Below are 13081 nucleotides of genomic sequence, written 5' to 3' on the forward strand. Positions count from 1 at the left end.
TCGGACTATAATCAATCTCAAATCAGAATAAAATATGAAATTGTCCATCTATAAAACCCAAGAAATTGAGAATAAAAGTTGCAAGGTTTACTAATCTTTATCACAGAATTATTTGATTGTTCTCCTTGATGGAAATATCTATCTACTGCCACATCATTCCCTTATGACATCGTCACCATTCAACTTGTTCATTTAGCACATCCCTGTCCTTTTTCCTGCAAGATAACCATGACAGCCAGAGGTGCATTTTTTATTTTTTTTATCCAAACTTCTGTGCCCCCCATTGTAAAACTTTATTATATTTATCTGAGTCCTTGTACGATTGTTTTCTTAGTTATTTAACTGGTTCTTTTTGTATCAACCATCACATTGTCTCCAATACATAATTAAATTAGTTAACATAATTTCAGAGTTCAAGAAAATGAATCCATGTAGGAAAGAAATTTCAATTTATTTGGAATTCAAATGAAGTGGGTTGTGACATTAACCAATTGCTTGGAAAGAAATAGATCAATATAGGGTGTCACATAGCTGCATTTCTATGGGACTGATCTAACAGATTTCTATAATTTGTCTTACAATTGCTATTTGTATTGCTCTGACTATGACATATTCTCTATTTTGTACTGTTGTTGCTGTTTTTGTTTCTACAACAATGTCATATACACTATTTTGTGTGTCTAGCCTATATTCTTGCACTCTCTAAGTACAACTTTATAATATACATTTTCCCAATAAAAATAAAAAGGTATGCAAAACATACATATCAATTTATTTAGCTGAGACTAATTAGCTACTAAGGTCAAATACTTGCAAAATATCCTTTTTCAAAGCCTTTAGTTGTGTTATGTTTAATCCCACCTGCCCCAACTACTCTCCATGGACTCCTTTCCTCATTCTCATCATTTGTTGTCCCATCATTTTGTCTAAGACAAGTTTTTGTACTTACTATATGATTATTATGCTTTCTGGAGACTTCTACGATGGACTTCAACTATTTATAGTATATGTTTAATATATTTCTCTTGGTAATGTTTTGTTTTGCTATTTTTTCTAGTATGTATAGGGAGTGGACAATAATTAATGAAGAAAGTTTAAAAATAGGGGTTTTGTTGTAGCAGAGTAGAATAGTTTGAGAATTTAGAAAGAAATATGTGTTTCTTTAGTAAGAGCAAAATATTCAAATAAAATAGAGGATTGTTCTTTTTTGTAGTTGATGTGTTGCGTAGCAGCTCTAGTTTGTGAAGATAACTTTGTATCTACTGATTATATGCAATATATGAATTGAAAACTTGTTTTAACTCTATTATTTGTGTCCCTATCTACTTTTTCTCCTCTGTCTCTTTCCATCAGTGGTATCAGAGCTGAAGGTTTAAAGAATATTGGGTGAAGATTTCTATTTGGGAGGCTCTCAAGATTAGAAAGATCATTTTTCACAGTCAACAATGGCAACAAGCATAAGCTTGACAGATCCACAAATCCCACAGTTCAATGAGAAAAATTATGAGTATTGGGCAGTGACAATAAGAGCATTATTTTCTTTACAATATTTATGGGATCTTGTCGAAAATGGATACCAAGAACCAACAAATATAGTAGCATACAATGCACTTTCTTAGGTAGATAAGGATTTATTAAAGGATAATAGGAAGAAAGATTCAAAAGCTTTGTTTTTTATCTTTCAAGGGGTGCATGAAAGCACATTTTCAAGGATTTCAGTAGCAATAAAGTCCAAGAAAGCATGGGATATTCTTCAAATAACCTACCAAGGAATGGAAAAAGTGAAGACAACCAAACTACAAACACTAAGAAGAGATTTTGAGTCTCTTGACATGAAGGAATCAAATACAATAGATTAATTCTTCACTCAACTTCTTGGATTGGTAAATCAAATTAGATCTCATGGTGAGACACTTAAGGAAGAGACAGTAGTAGAAAAGATATTAAGATATTTACCTCCAAGATTTGGAAGTATTGTGGTAGCCATAGATGAGTCAAAAGATCTCTCATAAATATTAGTTTATGAGATACATGCCTCAGTCATTTCTCATGGACATATACTAAATAGAAGAACACATACAAGTTTGAAGCATGCCTTCAAGACACAAGTTTGAATCAACCATGGTAGAGGTAGGGGAAGAACAAATTTTAGAGGAAGAGGAAGAAACTCAAACAGAGGTGGGAGAAGCAGGCCATCAAGCTCAAGTGGAAAAGGTATCAACCATAACTCAGCCCAAAATGAATTTCAAAATCAGCGTCAAGGGAAAAGGTATGACAAGTCCTCAATCCAATGTCATTATTGCAAGAAATATGGGCACTATTTAAATGAATGTAGAAAGAAGCAATATGATTCTAGACAACAAAGTGCAAACTTTACCAAAAAAAATCTTACTCAATATATCATGTTCTTAGCTTGTAATGTGGCACAAGAAGGCCAAGCCAATGTATGGTTTTTTTTTCAGGGTATAGTAATCAAATGGTAGCAAATTTAGAAATGTTTTCTAGTTTGGATGAAAGTATGAAATCTAATGTAACCTTGGGCAATGACAACAAAATAGAAGTCAAAGGAAAAGGGAATGTCAACATTCTGACCAAGAAGGGGGAGAAGAAACATATATTTGATGTTTATTTTGTTCCTGGTTTAAAACATAATTTAATGAGCATTGACCAGCTTGTTCAAAAAGGTTATAGAGTATCCTTTAAAAATGAAGTGTGCACAATCTTAGAGAAATTTTCAAGCAATCAGCTCATTGCCAAAGTCCAAATGATAAACAGTAGAATGTTTCCCTTAAACATTAAGCCTGATTTGATTGTCAAAAATGCTCAAGCACAACTTACAATGATCAAACAAGATGCAGATGGGAAAGTTGCAGCAGTCACACAAACAATATTTCAAACTAAAATAAAAGATGAAAATTGGCTTTGGCATCTAAGATTTGAGCATTTAAAATTTTCAGCACTAAACATGTTTCACAAGAAAAGCATGGTCAAAGGATTACCCCTCATAGAGAAAGCAAGGGTGTGTGAAGGTTGCATCTTAGGAAAGCAACATAGAGAATCATTTCCACTAGGTATGTCAATGAGAGCCAAGAAACCTTTAGAGATCATCCATTTAGATTTGTGTGGACCAATGCAAACACTCTCCATTGGTTGGATTAACTACTTCTTGACATTCATTGATGGTTGTTCAAGGAAAACATGGGTCTATTTTCTAAAACATAAAGATGAAATGTTTTTTTACTTTCGTCAATTTAAGGCTCTTGTTGAAAAGAAAAGTGGTCATTACATCAAAGCATTGAGAATGGATAGAGGTGGTGAATACATCTCAAATGAATTTCTAAATTTTTGCAAGGAAAATGGAATTCACAAGCAATCCATTACTAGATATACCCATCAACAAAATGGAATAGCTGAAAGGAAAAATAGAATAATAATAGAAATGGCTAGAGGTGTGATGAAAGAAAAACATTTGTCAAATGAGTATTGGGCTAAAGTAGTATCATGTGCAGCATATATAATGAATAGATGTCCAACCATGATTGTAAAAAATATGATTCCCAAAGAAGCATGGAGTGGAAGAAAACATAATGTTTCTCATATGAGAGTATTTCGATGTGTGGCATATGCACATGTGTTGGATCAGTTGAGAAGAAAATCAGATAACAAAGGAGAAAAGTGTATATTTATTGGTTATAGTGATGAATCAAAGGCATATAAGCTATGCAATCCAATTACAAAAAAAGTTCATAATCAGCAGACATGTGCAATTTGTAGAAGATAAAGCATGGGATGGAACCTTGGATAAGACAATTAATATAGCAGCCAACATACCACAAGAGGAAGATGAAGATTTTGCATCACCATGTACTTCAAATGTGATTCCACCTACACCCATTCAAAGTCAACAATTGGGTCAAAGGACACCATCATCAAGCATTAGGACAGCCCCACACTCACAAGCAAATACACCATCAAATGTGCAACAAACACCATTTTCAATTGAGACTCTTATTGCTGATCCATCGAGTCCACAATCTACAAACTCAAGTGACATGTCAAATCCCACACTAGCAAGCTTAAGGAGACAAAAAGTCAAATGTTTGAGAGACATTTATGAGCAAGATGATGCTAGAAGTAGTGTACATCAGATTTCTCTTTTTCCTTTATATTCACATGTTGATGATCCAATTCACTATGAAGAAGCAATTAAAGAAGAAAAATGGATTCAAGCAATGGATGAAGAAATTGATGCCATAGAAAAGAAGCAAACATGGGAACTAGTGAGTCTTCTACAAGACAAAGTTGAATGCAAATGGTAATGTTTCAAAACACAAAGAAAGCCTTGTAGCAAAAGGTTATTCACAATAGTCTGGTATACACTACAATGAGACATTTGCACCAGTAGCTCGTTTAGACACTGTGAGGACTATATCAGCCATAGCATCTCAAAACAAGTGGACAGTTTATTGAATGGATGTAAAATCAACATTTCTCAATGGCTTTTTGGAAGAAGAGGTTTATGTGGAGCAACCACCTGGTTATGAGATTATGGGTCATGAAAACGAGGTGTATAGACTCAAGAGGACACTCCACGGACTCAAACAAGCTGCAAGAGCATAGTATAGCAAAATTGATTCTAATTTTTTACAAAATGGCTTCAATAGGTGCAATAGTGAGCCTACCTTATATACCAAGTTGAATGAGAAAGGTCAAATCTTAATTGTTTGTTTATATTTTGATGACTTGATTATCGTGGATGATTTATCAATTGATATGTTTAAATCAGCCATGAAATAAGAATTTGAGATGACTGATTTGTGTTTAATGAAGTACTTTCTTGGTATTGAAGTGAAACAAAATGAAAATAGTATATTCATTTCTCAAGAAAAGTATGCTAATGATATTTTGAAGAGGTTTAATATGTTGAAATGCAAATCAACACCAACACCAATTGTCATGGGTATGAAGCTAAGCCAAGATGAAAACGGATCTAATGTAAATCCAACTTTGTATAAAAAACTTGTTGGGAGTCTAACGTATCTAACAGCCACAAGGCTGGATATAATGTATGAAGTTAGTCTCATTTCAAGATTCATGAATTCTCCAAAAGTTTCTCATTGGCAACCAGTCAAAAGAATTTTGAAATATATTAGTGGAACAAGAAATTATGGAATATTTTATTCAAGATCAAATGATTTTGAGCTTATAGGATATACTGACAGTGATTGTGTAGGATGCATTGATGATAGGAAAAGTACTTCAGGTTATGCTTTTCATTTTGGATTAGGTGTAGTATCATGAGCTTCAAAGAAACAACCAATTGTCACTCTTTCATCAGCTGAAGCGAAGTATGTAACAGCCACAAGTGCAGCATGTCAAGCAATTTGGATGAGAAGAGTGTTGAAAGAGCTAAAACAAGAGCAAGAGGATCCAATAAAGATATATTGTGATAACAATTCAGCCATAACATTATCAAAGAATCTCATTTTTCAAAAAAGAAGTAAACACATTGACACAAGGTATCATTTCATCAGGGAGCTCATCACAAATGGTAAAATTATTTTGGAGAATTGCAGATTAGAGGACCAATACGCTGGCATCTTTACTAAACCATTGGAAAAGGAAAGTTTTGTGCATCAAAGAGATTGATTGGGAATCATAGATGATGATTGTGATTAAGGAGGAGTGTTAAATTTAATCCCACAAACCCCAACTACTCTCCATGGACTCATTTCCTCATTCTCTTCATTTGTTGTCCCATATTTTTGTCTAAGACAAGTTTTTGTACTTACTATATGATTATTCTGTTTTCTGGAGACTTCTACGGTGGACTTCAAACATTTATAGTATATGTTTAATATATTTCTTTTGGTAATGTTTTGTTTTACTATTTTTATGGCATGTATAGGGAGTGGAGAATATGTAATGAAGAAAGTTTAAAAACAGGGATTTTGTTGTAGTAGAGCAGAACAATTTGAGAATTTAGAAAGAAAGATGTGTTTCTTTAGTAACAGGAAAATATTCAAATGAAATAGAGGATTTTTTTTTTTGTATTCGATGTGTTGGGCAGCAACTCTATTTTGTGAAGATAACTTTGTATCTACTGATTATATATGCAATGTATGAATTGAAAACTTGTCTTTAACTCTGTTATTTTTGTCTCAGTGTATTCTTTCACCTCTGTCTCTTTCCATCAAGTTGGAGAGATGCACTATATTAAACTGGGAATTTCCATCTACCAGAGCATGAGGAAACTAAATGTTCCAGGAGTAGTAAATTTCATAAACAGCCCAGTGCAATTGTACATTAGTGTTCTTAGAATCTTTTTGGTTAGTTTAAAATAAAGGGAGTTAAAAGGACTTTATCATCCAGGTTGAATACTCATAATAGTCTGATGCCAAATCAAACTCAGAGCCATTGGTTTCAGTACTTGTACAATTTCCAACGTTTCAGGAGAATTCTTTGGAGGAAACCCAGCTTTGGAGGATGAAGATAAAATCATGGAAAAAACATAAGCCGATAAATAATTTTTCGTAAATGTTACACCCAAATGCATTGAAGATGACTTCAATTCTTATCGCCATCTACTTCAATGGTGTGTCAATTAGAGAGCCATTGCAAAAGCAAAACAGTTACACGCAGACACCATTGTTTCAGGGTTTGTACGTCTCCCCTTCATATCAAACAATCTGGTAAATATGTATTGCAAGAGTGGAATCATTGAGGATGCACATAAAATGTTTGACAAAATGTTCCCTTGCCAGTCAATCACATGGACTACCATGGTTAGCGGGCATGCTCAGATTGGGTTTGAGGAGGAAACACTAAAACTCTGCATGTGCATGCAGTGAGCAACAACGAAATTGAACAATTATACTTTCCCTAGCGTTCTGAAGGCCTGCACAACAATTGGAGCATTTCAAGAGGGGGTGCAGAATCATTCTTGTATATTGAAGACCGAGTTATATTTGGATATCTTTACAGGAGGTGTGCTTGTTGATATGTATGCTAAGTGTCAGGTTATCGAGGATACAATAAAAGTGTTTGATGAAATGCCTGAGTGTTCAATGTTGTTTCATGGAGTGGGATGATCACAGGAAGGTAAAATTATAGTGCCTAACTGTTTAAAATTGACTACTTTAGCTAGATTTGCTTTTAAGCCATACCCTATATTAAGGTGAAGACATACCCTTAGAGTGGTTTCTTACTTGAAATTTCTAGTATTTTTGCAATTTATTTTCTGGATGTATGCATTTATATTCTTAAAGGCTTTGGGATTATTATCCCTTAAAAAAATTTGCAAGCTAGCTGAAAATTTGATTGTAAAAAATAACGTGCTTGCTTATAATTTAACCCAATTGCAGGCTGTGCTTTAAACGAAAATAATGAGGAGGCTTTAAAACTTTTTCGGCGACCACTGGTTGATCAATCGAAACGCAATGATTATACTTTTTAAACTATATATTCATTCTGTGCAAATGTCATGGCTCTTGATTGTGGTAGGCAGATACACTGTCTAGGTGTAAAGTCTGGTTTTGATGGTACACCTTTGTTGGTAGTTCTCTTATTGGGATGTATGCAAAGTGTTCGTGTATTGAAGATGCACACCAAGTGTTCAACAGATTGCCTCAATGAAATCTAGCAGCATGGAACGCAATGATTATAGCATGCAAACAACAGGGGAAGACGGAGGAGGCTCTTGTTCTCTTCTCGCAGATTAAGATTTCTGGCATGTTTCCCAATGATATCACATTTCTTTAGTTTCTTTGTCTTTGTACAATTATCTGAAATAGATCTGTACAATTCCATAGCTCGTGTGCTGTTGTCTAAAATTTACGCAGCAGCTGGAAGGTGGGATGATGTTGCAAAAGTGAGAAAAATGATGAGAGCCCATGGTCTTAAAAAAGAGGCAGGACTAAGCTAGATCGAATTGAAAAACAAAGTGCATGCTTTTGTTGTAGATGATGACACACTCTCAAATAGAGGAAATCTATGCAAATTTGAAAACAATAAATGATCAGATGGAAGCAGCAGGATACGTGCCAGATACAAGGTTTGTGCTTCATGATGCGGAATAGGAGCAGAAAGTATTCCTCCTTGGTTTTCACAGTGAGAAGATAGATCTTGCATTTGGGCTTCTGAACACACCAATAGATACAACCATAAGAATTATGAAGAATCTTCGCGTATGTGGTGACTACTACAATGCAATCAAGTTCATCTCTAAGCTTGTTACAAGAGAAATTATAGTAAAGGATAAAAATCGTTATTATCATTTCAAGGATGGAGTCTCCTCCTATAGACATTATTGGTGAAGTGAATATCAAGTTTCTAAGAAACTTTTGATGGCAAGATCTTTGAGTGACAAAGGTGTGTATACATTTTTTTGTTCACAAAATCTCAATTTTTTGATTCTTGATCGATATACCATTATGAAACAAGGGGCGCACGTGCCAAGGTTCCTGGTTGGAATGGTAGATGATATGGTAGGCTTGTTCAACATAAAAGTGTAAAGCTAAGGTTTTGTCTATTGTAAACCAATATTCAAATGCTATGGAGGTAGAGTTATTGATTGAAAAAGCATTTAATTAAATACGAAAGAGATGTCATTAGAAGTTTGACCACGATAGTATGTTCATCAAGGGTGTATCAGCATTAAATGGCAAAGCTCTAATGTTTCATCATGTCTATGCCTCATTATCTCTTTTGCAAGTCTACTAGAGGTATTTTCTAGCAAATTGGTAGGTCATGGCCATGCAGCTAACATGTATCTCTTCTACATTGCCCATACCAATGATCTTGTTACTTCAATACCATGGCTCAAAGAATAATAACAAATCATACATTAATCAAATCTCCAGTGAGAGTTAGGATGTCAAAAGGCAAGCTAGAGTTGACTTTCTTAACCTAAAAGGAAATTCTAATTACATTCAATTTATATTTGTTTTATATGTCATTGTAACCCTAGGCAAAATTCCGTACGAGGTAGGAAGTAATATTGCTGAACTGAATTTGAGTTGCTTCCATATTTCCTAATCTAGCTTTTGAGTTGCAGTATGCCATTCCTAAAAACTTATGGGCTCTCCAATAATTGTGATTTGAAGTTTCTAACATTGTCCTCATGTCACTAAAATATTAATTTTATTTGCTAGAGTGTTTCTAGAACAAATTCAATATTTTTTTTGCATCAATGTTTCTATCTTTTTTTGTCATACTTCTATGTTTAGAGCTTTGGAGATTGTTATCTAACACTTTGTTCCCTCCCCATTGGTAGATACATAGCTCCATCGAAAAGGAAAGATTTAGAGTATTGAAAACAAAATTAGTTTTAAAAGGGCATGTTTACAATTGACCATTTTAGCTAGCATTGCTTTTAAACTATACCCTATTTTAAGATGATAAGATAAGATAAGATAAATCTATTAATGTCCAAAAAAAGACCACTAAGGGGTTAAGGGACTAAGAGCATACAACCAAAGGAGTAGACAATGAAACACCAAATGGTGAATGGGAAAGAGCAAGCAAGAAACAAAAGAAACAAAGAAATGAAGGAGTCAACAAGGAGACAAGAACTAGGGATCCTTCCTTCTCTGAAAAAAATCCAACACCAAATGAGATGGACCTAGGTAGGAAGGACATCTGGTCCATCAATACAAGTTATGGGAGTGGTGTCGCTCAAGACATGCCCTTACACCAGTTTCTTATTTGAAATTTCTAGTATTTTTGCAATTTATTTTCTAGATCTATGGATTTCTATTGTTGAAAGATTTGGATTATTATCCATTAAAAAATTTGCAAGCTAACTAGAAATTAGATTGTAAAAAATAATGTGCTTGCTTATAATTTTACCCAATTGTAGGCTCTTCTTTAAATGGAAAGAATGAGGAGGCTTTAAAACTTTTTTTGGCAAGTGGGTATGTGTAGGATCATGGTCAACCAAACTAGTCCTTTAAGTGGCAATAAAAAATCAGAAAATCAAGGTTATGTCAACTTGATGTGCAATTTTCTACCTGTTATTAAATTTATATCAAAAAGTTGAGAGAAAAGAATCTCTAGAAAATTGAATCTAGTTTCTAAAATACTAAGACTTATCTCAAAAAAATAAAAATTGATTGGTCAAAATTTTGAAGTTTAATGCTGTATTACAAAAATTTCAAAACAAAAAAAAGTAGACATATGTCTAACCACCTTAATCAAAATCAAATGATAATTATTTTTCATAATATTCTAGATATAAGTAGTAGACTCATGCCTAGATGTGACACATATTTTTGGGTATTTTTATTCTAAATAAATTATTAATCGTTAACTTTTGACTTTAATAGTTTTGGAATTAAAAAACTCTCATGTCTGACCACCTTAACTAATTCAAAACTATGTAAAATTAATTTTTTTATTTTTTTTTCTTATAGTAGAAGAAACATAGAATGTGATGCACCTTTTGGATTTAAAAAATGTTGCACCATTTGAAAGTTATAGTTGTTTTTCAAGTAGTGTGTCAGTTAGCACTTTATACGTAACTCCATTAGAAAATAAGTAATAATTACTTACTAAACTCATAATTTGACAAACCTTACATTTATGGAAAGATAAAAACATTCTTAATAAACCCTTTTTATTTCATCAAATTTTGTTGAAAAAAAGTCATCAGCTACATGGTTGAAGTAAAAATCACATAAAAACAGGCCAAAAGCGCATTTTTAGGATGTTTCTAAAGTTGACCATATAGGTTTGGTATGAAAAAATATAGTATACGTTATAAAGATATTAATTGTTTTCATTTAGTATCAGGGTGGTTGGGAAAAAAGTTGAAATAGATTTTGAAATAGTTCGAGATATTTTAGAACTATAGATTTTTCAAATCGCCACTTTTTGGCACAACATAATCCTATAGATACCCAAGCACTAGTTGATGGAGTGAAACCCAATGATTATACTTTTTCAATTGTATGTTCAGGTTTTACAAATGCACGGCTCTTGATTATGGTAGGTAGATACACTGTCTGGGTGTAAAGTCTTTTTTTGATGTATACAGCTTTGTTGGTAGTTCTCTTGTTGGGATGTATGCAAAGTGTGGGTGTATTGAAGATGCACACCAAGTGTTGAACAAATTTCCTCAACAAAATCTGGCAGCATGGAATGCAATGATTATAGCATGTGAACAACATGGGAAGATGGAGGAGGCTCTTGAGCTCTTCTCGTAGATTGATATTTCTAGCATGATTCCCAATGATATCACATTTCTTTGTGTTCTTTCTGTTTGTAGTCATGCAAGCCTACTATATGAATGTCAAAGTTATTTTGATTCTATGACTCGAAACTATTACGTTTCACCAAGGTCGAAGCATTATTCTTGCGTAGTTGATCTTCTTGGTCACTTTGGGCAGCTACAAAAGGCAGACAAGTTCATCAAACAAATGCCAATGGAGTCGATTACATCTGTGTGGGATGCCTTGCTTGGTGCTTGCAGAATGCATGGGAATATGGAGTTAGGTCATTTAGCTAAAGAAAAATTATTTGAAATAGATTAGTACAATTTTGAAGCTCATGTGTTGTTGTCTAATATTTATGTTGCAACTAGAAGGTGAGATGATGTTGAAAAAGTGAGTAAAATGATGAGAGTTGATGGTATAAGAAAAGAGGTAGGACTAAGCTAGATTGAATTGAAAAGAAAAGTGCATGCTTTTGTTGTAGATGATGAGAGACACCCTCAAATAAAGGAAATCTATGTAATGTTGAAGAAAATAAATGATCAAATGGAAGTAGCAAGATATGTGCCTGACACAAGGTTTGTGCTTCATGATGTGGAATAGGAGTAGAAAGAATTTCTCCTTGGTTTTCATAGTGTGAAGACAACACTTGCATTTGGGTTTTTGAACACACCAATAGATACAACCATAAGAATTATGAAGAATCTTCGCATATGTGGTGACTACCACAATGCAATCAAGTTCATCTCTAAGCTATTAAAAGAGAAATTATAGTAAGGGATAGACATCTTTTTCATCATTTCAAGGATGGAGTGTGCTCATGTAGAGATTATTGGTGAAGTGAAAATCAAACTTCTACAATCTTTTGATTGCAAGATCTTTAAGTGAAAGAGGTGTGTACATCTTTTTTTGGTTCCTAAAATGAAACAATTATCATAATGAATCATTATCAAATATTTGGTTGTAAATTATTGTGTAGAATAAATTTTCTAGTAGGATGTGTACTTTTATAGTATGTTCATCAAGGGTATATTGATATTAAATGACAAAGCTCTGATGTTTCATCTTGTCTTACCCTCAAGATCTCTTTTACAAGTCTTCTAGAGGTATTTTCTATTTGCTATAGATGTGATCCTTATTTAAGTTGAGTGCTTTAATGTCACAAATTGGTAGGTCATGGCCATGTAGGTTGTTTGTTTGTTGAAGTATGTATGGTGCCTAACATATGGAGAGACCACCATATGTTGTGCACACCATACCTAAGACACTATACGGTGAGTCATCTGATGGTGAAGAGAAGGCTGGAATCATACAGTGAAGTCACTAAGACACTGTACTATGAGTCACCCAATGTTGAAGACAGTATGAAGTTGAAGCGGTATGACAAATTTGGTACAAGTGACTGAGGGCCAAAGGGAGTGTCTGAGGCCTTGATGCTAAAGGGAGTTTCAGAGGATGAAGGGAGTGACTTGATGTTGAAGGGACTCCTAAATGGATGAGTAACTATTGGGAATGCCACCATTTTGTTCTTGACAGTTAATGCACTAGATTCCATTATGAATTGCAAAGTATATAAATGTATATGGGCTTCGCTAGTTTGAAGAGGCTAGGGCTATGAAATTTGGTTGATTGTAAAGCCAATCTGAGCTTGTGAGCCTGTCTAGAAACTAGAGTTTTTTTAATGTAAATTGTTTACTATAATACAAATTTTCTCAAGGGTTTTTAGGTGGTGGGTTTTTTCCCAAAAGGATGTTTCCTATGTTTATCTTATGTGCATATTGTTTTTCAATGTTTTTATTGTTTGTGTACAGCTCAATGTTCTAAAGTAGATTTACATTCTTTTATATTTCCCCTATAAATTGGCATTTGGA

At 33.7% G+C, this 13081-nt stretch overlaps 1 pseudogene; it reads left to right on the forward strand.

Annotated features, from left to right (window-relative positions):
- The first annotated feature begins 2121 nt into the window (after positions 1-2121).
- On the forward strand, positions 2122-12049 carry LOC149561511 (putative pentatricopeptide repeat-containing protein At5g52630; annotated as a pseudogene).
- Positions 12050-13081: the final 1032 nt, after the last annotated feature.

The sequence above is a fragment of the Cupressus sempervirens genome, chromosome 4, assembly GCF_028749045.1.
Source record: "Cupressus sempervirens isolate cs-2001-9-10 chromosome 4, ASM2874904v1, whole genome shotgun sequence".
NCBI classification, from domain to species: domain Eukaryota; kingdom Viridiplantae; phylum Streptophyta; class Pinopsida; order Cupressales; family Cupressaceae; genus Cupressus; species Cupressus sempervirens.